Source organism: Melospiza melodia, chromosome 29, assembly GCF_035770615.1.
Source record: "Melospiza melodia melodia isolate bMelMel2 chromosome 29, bMelMel2.pri, whole genome shotgun sequence".
Taxonomy (NCBI): domain Eukaryota; kingdom Metazoa; phylum Chordata; class Aves; order Passeriformes; family Passerellidae; genus Melospiza; species Melospiza melodia.
The window spans coordinates 3,094,708-3,102,712 of record NC_086222.1 but is presented as its reverse complement, the minus strand read 5'-3'; positions in this window follow the sequence as shown (position 1 = coordinate 3,102,712).

The window sequence follows — 8,005 nt, the reverse complement described above, 5'->3', positions numbered from 1 at the left end:
ATATTCAATATTCAATGATATAATGTCTTATAATACATTCTTATATCATAATATAATGTCTTATATTCAATATATAATCAATACTCAATAATATAATGAATTCTTATATAATAATGTCATATTGAATATATAGTCAATATTGAATATATATATATTTTTTCATTATTCAATGATATAATGTCTTAGAATATGAATTCTTATATATCCCAATGCTATATATCAGCTCGTGCCCTCGGTGATTTTTTAAGTGAAAATGAAGTAAAAAAGGTTATTTTATAGATATATTTTTATAATAATTTATTATATTTATATTTATATTGGATTATTGGATGTATATATTTTGAGTGCAGATGGGAATTTCAGGGAAGCAGGGGGATGTGGACGACAAACAACCAGATTTGAGCTCCCTGTGAGCACAACACCCCTCAAAAACTCCTTTATTTACCTTCAGCTGGAGCAAGGCTGTAAAAAAAAATTAAAAAATCAGAAACTTTTGGCTGTCGGCATTGAGATTTGACCTGCACGGACAGAACCAGGAGCTGCCTGTCCTCCCAAGGTCCCTGGGCTGGAAATGCCAAATTTCCCCAGCTTGGAGCGCGGTCTTTGCTCAGGCACAGCGTGAGAGGGAGCGGATCCAGCCTGGGCAGATGGTGGGCAGCAAACAGTGCCCACAGCTGCTGGGAAAAGCGGCAAAAATCCCGGGAAAAGCAGCAAAAATCCCGGGAAAAGCAGCAAAAATCCCGGGCAAAGCAGCCAAACCCCAGCCCCATCCAGCTCTGGGACAGGGAGAGCAGAGAGCTGGGGTCTGGGCAGGAAAGGAGCTGGGAAAAAACTCAATTTCCACGGCTTGGGCCAAAGACAACGAGCTGGAAAATCACCTTGGTGGGTTCTGTGATCCTCCCGCTCTGGGTCCCTTAGAAAATCAGTAAAAATTATCATTTAGGAGCTGTTGTGCTCTAAATTTTGACTGAAAAATTGGCTTAGCAGCCAATGGAAATTGGTTCCCAAGCAGTGTTTCTGTGGCTCCAGGATTTTGTGGGAGCTGTTGCCTCTCACAACTCCATTCTTCACTATCAGCTGAAAAATTTAGGAAAAAATCACTTTTAATCTCCCCATGGAGGGGCAGTTCCTGACCAAATTCACCTCTGGGGAAGCAAAGCCTCTGGGGTCGTGATAAAATCAATATTTTCTGGGGGTGGAGACACAAGAAATCAAGATTTCTATGAAAAATTAATGAAATTAATAATAAGCATTGTTAAAGTGGCAATTTAACAATAATCAAGCCAGCAGTGAATGAATTTGTTGGTGTGGTTATTAGACAACAAGGTTGTTCCTTTTCTTGGAATTTCGTAGTTACTTCTAGAAATTGGTGATTTTTTTTCCTGGATTTTTGTAGTAATTTCCAGAAATCTGTGGATTTTTTTCTTGGATTTTTGTAATTTCCAGAAATCTATGGACTTTTAATTGGATTTTTTTTAGTTATTTCTAGAAATCTGTGGATTTTTTATTGGATTTGTTTCTTGGATTTTTCTAGTTATTTCTAGAAATCTTTGGAGTTTTTTTTTCCTTGGATTTTTCTAGTTATATCTAGAAATCTGTGGTCTTTGGCTGTGTTTTGTGGCGTGTGTGTTTGTTAATTGAGATATCTCCAATTAAGCCAAAGAAATTTGATGTTCTGCACAGCCCTGATTGGTTCTAGTTGGGCTCCCAAGCAATAAAATCTGATCTGCTCTCTTAAACCAAGAGCAGCACTCCTAAAAAAATGGAAATTTTGGGGATTGCCCTCAGTTTTTAGGGATTACCCTTTGGTTTTGGGGATCCCCCCCCCTTTTTGGGGATCCCCTTCCCTTTTTGGGGGATTGCCCTCTGGTTTTGGGGTTTATGTTCCCTTTTTGGGGATCCCTTTCCCTTTTTTGGGATTAACCTCCTTTTTTGGGGATCTCCTTCACTTTTTGGGGATCCCCTTCCCTTTTTTGGGAATTAACCTCTCTTTTTGGGGTTTATGCTCTCTTTTTGGGGATCCCCTCCCCTTTTTGGGGCTTAACCTCTGCTTTTGGGGTTTATGTTCCCTATTTGGGGATCCCCTTCCCTTTTCGGGGATTACCCTCTGGTTTTGGGGATTAACCTTTGGTTTTGGGGATCATGCTCCCTTTTTGGGGATCCCCTTCCCTTTTTGGGGGATGACCCTCAGTTTTTGGGGATTACCCTCAGTTTTTTGGGATTACCCTTTGGTTTTGGGGATCTCCTTCCCTTTTTGGGAATTAACCTCTGTTTTTGGGGTTTATGCTCCCTTTTTGGGGATCTCCTTCCCTTTTTGGGGATCTCCTTCCCTTTTGGGGGATTGCCCTCTGGTTTTGGGGTTTATGCTCCCTTTTTGGGGATCCCGTTCTCTTTTTGTGGATCCCTGCTCTTCCCTTCCCCTGCCCTGCACTGTCACCAATCTCTTTTTTGAAAAAATCTCCTTTTCTGAGCTCATTTTTGGACAGCACACCCGCAGCAAGGTCCCACCACCTGCATTTTTGAATTCCTGAGGATATTTCAGTGTCAGGTGGGATAAAAAAAAAAGTGGGAAATTGAGTCCTTGCAGCAACCTCTGCCACTGGATCTTTGCAGCAAGCCAGGGAGACAGGGAAAAATCGTCAACATTATTTCAGCACAGTGGGGAGGGAGGGATGAAAGCTCTGCAAATGAATTCATTGTGACAACCTTTGTGAAGGATCCCGGTGTTTGATCTTTTAAAAGATTTAATAATTCTTTGGAGAGATTAAAGAATGAAACTGGCTCGGGAGGAGGAGGAGGAGAGGAAGTTAACTTTCCTTTTCCCTCCCCTGATTCTGTCAAAATAGTAAATAAAAAAGAGAAAATCCCTAAATTTGGTTGGTTTCTCCCCACATCACCTCTTTTTTTTTTTGGGTGTTGATGCATGGCATGTTTGTAGTGGAGAAACATTTGGAAATGTGGCCCCTCAGATAAAGATTTTGGGCAATGATCTAATGTGCTTCTATCCAATGGGAATGGAGCTAAAAAGCAAAGTAATTAAATGCCTGGAAATCAGAATTTCCACCATTTGGGGTTTGTGATGTTTTATACATTTATAAAAAGCCAAACCTTCAACCACAGGGTTGGGTTTGTGTCCTGACTGTTGAACCAAGCAGGACCTGAAGGTCTTTGCACTGCCACTGTTAAAATACATTAATTTTTGGTTTCTGGTAGCTTAGAAAACCTTTAGTTTAAATGTTTTCTTAAAACTAACTCAGATTGCTGGGATGCAAACAGTAAATTCCTGTTATATTTTTTTTTATATATTACTTTAAAAAACCCATTTTTTTAAATTAATATCTCAAGTTTTGGCTATTTATAATCAAAACAAACCCCCCAGGAATTAAAACAGGGAGATTTTTCAATCAAATGACCTGGTATTATTCTTATTTTGAAATAAAGGCATTATCTGTGCTGCAGTTTTCGGGGAAATCAAACTTTTCTGCTTTGAAGAAGTATTGATAATTTTAAAATGGGGAATTTTTGGTTAGCCTGGTCGCTTTCCGCCTTTAGCCAGCAAACAAATAAATACAGTTTGACTGGTGCCAGCTGCCATGTACTACTGGAAGGGGGTAGGAAGAGTTTTTTAATCATTTCTCCATCAAATACTGAGCAGCCTTCCCTATGATAAGACCCCAGGGTCCTCCAGGCTGAGCCAGAAACTCCTCTGGACTGGGGCTGCACAGGAAGGGCGCTCAGTGCAGGCATCCATTTCAAAAGCCACTCATAATGAAGATTAATTAGCCCTCATTTAGCAGCCCAAAGTTAAATACACACAGCCAAGGCCTTGGGCTTCCTCACACCACACAAAGTTTCCATGGAAAGCAGAGGAGAGTGGAAAGTGGGGACAGGAGAAGGAGGCTCAGCTCCCGTGTGGAGTAAATTTGGAAATGCACCAGGGTTGGCTTTTTTTGGTTCACGCAGAGGGATAAAATGCCTCAAGGGGCACTTTGGGCAAAGCAGGGTCACATTTTTGGTCTGTTTGCAGTAGTGCAGTTTCTCCAACCATGTTCCATTTATTGTCCTTTTTGCTGGCTGAGGGCTTCCCACCTTCCTTTATTCCATGCAATATTCTGTCCTTCCAAAAGGCCAAACTCAAGTACCTGTATCTTGAATTTTTCAACCACAAGCTGGGCTCTGATTGGACTTCAGAGCTTTGCAATGAGAAATTTTCCTTCTTTGTTTTCCTATGAGGCATCACTTGGTCTCAGACTCAGTCTGGGGTGGATTTCTGCTTTGATCCCACACTCCTGGCCTGGAATATGAATTAAGGCTGGGCTTGGTGATCTCAGGGGTTTGTCCAACATTAATGAGTCCATGATTTTAATCTTTTTCGTAAGGCACCAATGCAGGGTGTCCTGCAGCGGGGAGAGGCTGGGAATCACCTGCACTCTTCCAGCCGCAGAAGGAGGGGCTGTGCCAATGCAATCAGTGGGGTTGGCTTTTCCAAACCCTTCCTGGGGCTGGGCTGCCCCACTCAATGCTGTCCCCAACGAAATCAGCGGGGTTTGACTTTTTCAAAACCATTCCTAGGGTGAGGGTGTCCCCACTCACTGCTTTTCCAATGCAATCAGTGGTGTTTGACTTTTCCAAACTCTTCCTAGGGCCCTGCCATCCCCACTCAGTGCTTTGTGCAATGCAATCAGTGGGTTTGACTTTTCTAAACCCTTCCTAGAGCCAGGCTGTCCCCACTCAGGGCTGTGCCCAATGCAATCAGTGGGTTTGACTTTTTCAAACCCTTCCTGAAGCCGGGCTATCCCCACTCAGTGCTTTGTGCAATGCAATCAGTGGGTTTGACTTTTCTAAACCCTTCCTAGAGCCAGGCTGTCCCTGCTCAGTGCTTTGCCCAACATAATCAGTGGGGTTGACTTTTCCAAACCCTTCCTAGAGCCAGGCTATCCCCACTCAGGGCTGTGCCCAATGCAATCAGTGGTGTTTGATGTCTTCAAACCCGTCCTAGAGCCCTGGTAACCCCACTCAGTGCTTTGTGCAATGCAATCAGTGAGTTTGACTTTTTCAAACCCCACTCAGTGCTTTGCCCAACACAATCAGTGGATTTGACTTTTTCAAACCCTTCCTGAAGCCGGGCTATCCCCACTCAGTGCTTTGCCCAATGCAATCAGTGGGTTTGACTTTTCCAAACACCTCCTAGAGCCATGCTGTCCCCACTCACTGCTTTGCCCAACACAATCAGTGGATTTGACTTTTCCAAACTCTTCCTAGAGCCCTGCCATCCCCACTCAGTGCTTTGCCCAATGCAATCAGTGGGTTTGACTTTTTCAAACCCCACTCAGTGCTGTGCCCAATGCAATCTGTGGGGTTTGACTTTCCCAAACCTTTCCCAGGGCTGGGCTGCCTCACTCAGTGTTTTGCCCAATGCAATCTGTGGGATTTGACTTTCCCAAACCCTTCCTGGAGCCGGGCTGTCCCTCAGTGCTCTGGCTGCCAGCACAGGAGCAGGGAAGGAGCCCTGAGCGTCCCCAGCACCTTTGGGCACACAAAATCCTCTCCCTGCCTCATTGCCAGGGCTGCTGGCTGCTCTCATTAACTTCAAGTGCCGTCGAGTGCTCAGCACAATGGCAAACCGAGCCCTCCACTCCTTTAAAGTGATCTTTGGGGTTTCATATTTATTTGCAAACCGGGGGCAGCGCAGCTCCTGAAAGAAAAGGGTTTTCCTCTTCACCCAGAGCTGGAGGTGGACACACGGAGCCGAGGCATGTTCTGCCAGCACAATGGCAACTTATGAATAAGATCATACTTGTATTTGCATTAACACGGCTGGCTTCTCCAGGCAGTTTTACATAATCTCCTTTTCAATGGGGAAGGGTGTCATTTCCCCTTCATTTCATACAGCCCCGCTTTGAAAATGTAGGGAGGAAGTATTTAAAGAAAGTCCGCATTTTATGAAAGGGAAAATTGCCGGCGTTCCTTTGTGTGTCTCAGTAGGATTTGGATAGATTACTCATACTTAAAAAGGAAGGGAGCTTTTGCTTTCTCTTCCCCTTTTTTAAAAACTTGCATTAACATGATGTATTGACATATTACAAAATCCAGGGAATGCTGGAGAGGGAATCAACCGCGGCTTTGTCCACAAGTTGCAACAAATTCTTAAAACGTCGTCACCTTCTGAAATAAAATTGTCACATTTTGGATACAGGCAACTTTTATAAGGACCAAAGCTCCACTTCTGAGATAGGCACAACAGTGTGTCCTCTCTTTTTCTCTTGCTTTTTCTTTCTGTTTAAAAATTCCCTTTTTTTTTTTTGCTTTCCACCCCCCTTTTGATCCAGTGAGCTGGGTACGAGTGCAGCACATTTGAACCATTTTCATAAATCAAGCAACTGGAATAGATTTTAATACAGAATTGTATTACTGCAGGAATGCCAGGCATGCAGGCTCGAAGCACTAACACTTCTATTAGTTGAAGGGAAGCCAATCCTTTAGCTGTAAGCACATTAAAAGGAAAATAATTCCCCTGCTACATTTCGGGCGTCTCTCTGATGCCAAAAATCCTCCCTGGAGTAACTCACAACTTTTTTTCCCTGAGTTGTCCTTGTCTCAGGGGTGTTACAACTGGTCAGTCACACTCTGAGGAATATGTTTTACAGCAGATATTAAATCCCACTGAGCTGTTCTCCTCTCTCTGACATCCTTGGAGTGAAAATAAAGTCATGGAGCAGTAGAACATCAAGGTTCAGTGCTGGAAGACACTATCAGCTCCCACAAAGGCTTTCTATTCCTTCCAGGACCTATATTTATATTTGCTGATGACTCCTTGTCAATCTGACACTTGCTAATCAACCTTTGATGATAATTGTAATTCTTGCTGAGGACACTTCATCCCAGGAGGTCAAAAGGACATTTTGTACACTGAGATGCACTCTGTGCTTGTGTGTGACTGAATCCATGGGCACGTGTTTATATTTACAAGAGATGTTTGTGCTAACACTTCTCTTTTTTTGGGGTAAATTTTTTATCATTTTCCTTTCCCTCATTTGCTGCTGTCTTTTTGCATGTATGATATGTTGCTCATTGCTAAATCATCACCAGAATTTAAAAGGGAGGGGTGAACTTGCTGCTCAAAACAGAGGGGAAAACACAAGAAAATTTTAAAGGTGCTTTAGTAAAAAACTTGGTAAATATTCAGCTTTTTTTTTTTAAGAGAAGGGTTTTTGTGAAATCAGTTGATAACATCTTCATCTAAATCCATTTATTATCTCCTATTTGAAAAGCGCTTAGCTCAACAGGGCTTTGTGCCTTCACTGAGGTTTCCAGGTACCATCAGATCAAGAATCTTAAGTTAAGCACGGATAAAACATAACAATGTTTGTTATTTTCTCTCTCCAAAAAGAAAGCAAATAACTTGAGGCACCTGACACTGATGGTGTAGACTAAGCCAATTGGGAGGCTTTTCATTTCATATTTTGGCACTGAATTTTATTCCTTTTTTTTTGAGTCCTTTTTGCCTTGACATTCCACAGGTTTTGGACGTGTTGGGCTAACCCCGGCCTAGATCCCTGCAAATAATCAGATTTTGGGTTGGCTGGGTTTGTCGTGTGGGTTCCCAACATCAGGAATTCAACCAAAGGATGGGTTTGTATTTGTCTGTGCCATTCTCTGGAGCGCAGAGTCCTCTCCCAAGGACAGCAGCACGGATCTGCTGCTGCCAGGAGGCACCAAGAGCTGGGCACAGGGGGCTGAGCTGCTGCAGGGCACTGCCCCTGCTCGCCCGCTTTAATTGCCCTGGTGTGCCAGCCTCGGAGCCAGAACGGAGGAATCACCTGCAGGATAATCCCTTCCTGCAGGAATCTCAGCATCACCCTGGTGGCTGGTACCCAGAGACTGCTCCTGGCTCAAGAACTGACCTCAATCAGAGAGCAGGAAAGCAAATTATCTCCCTGCTTCCACAGTTTGCTCCCGAAGGACTCCAGAACCTTGCATAAACAAAAACTAATTATAATACACA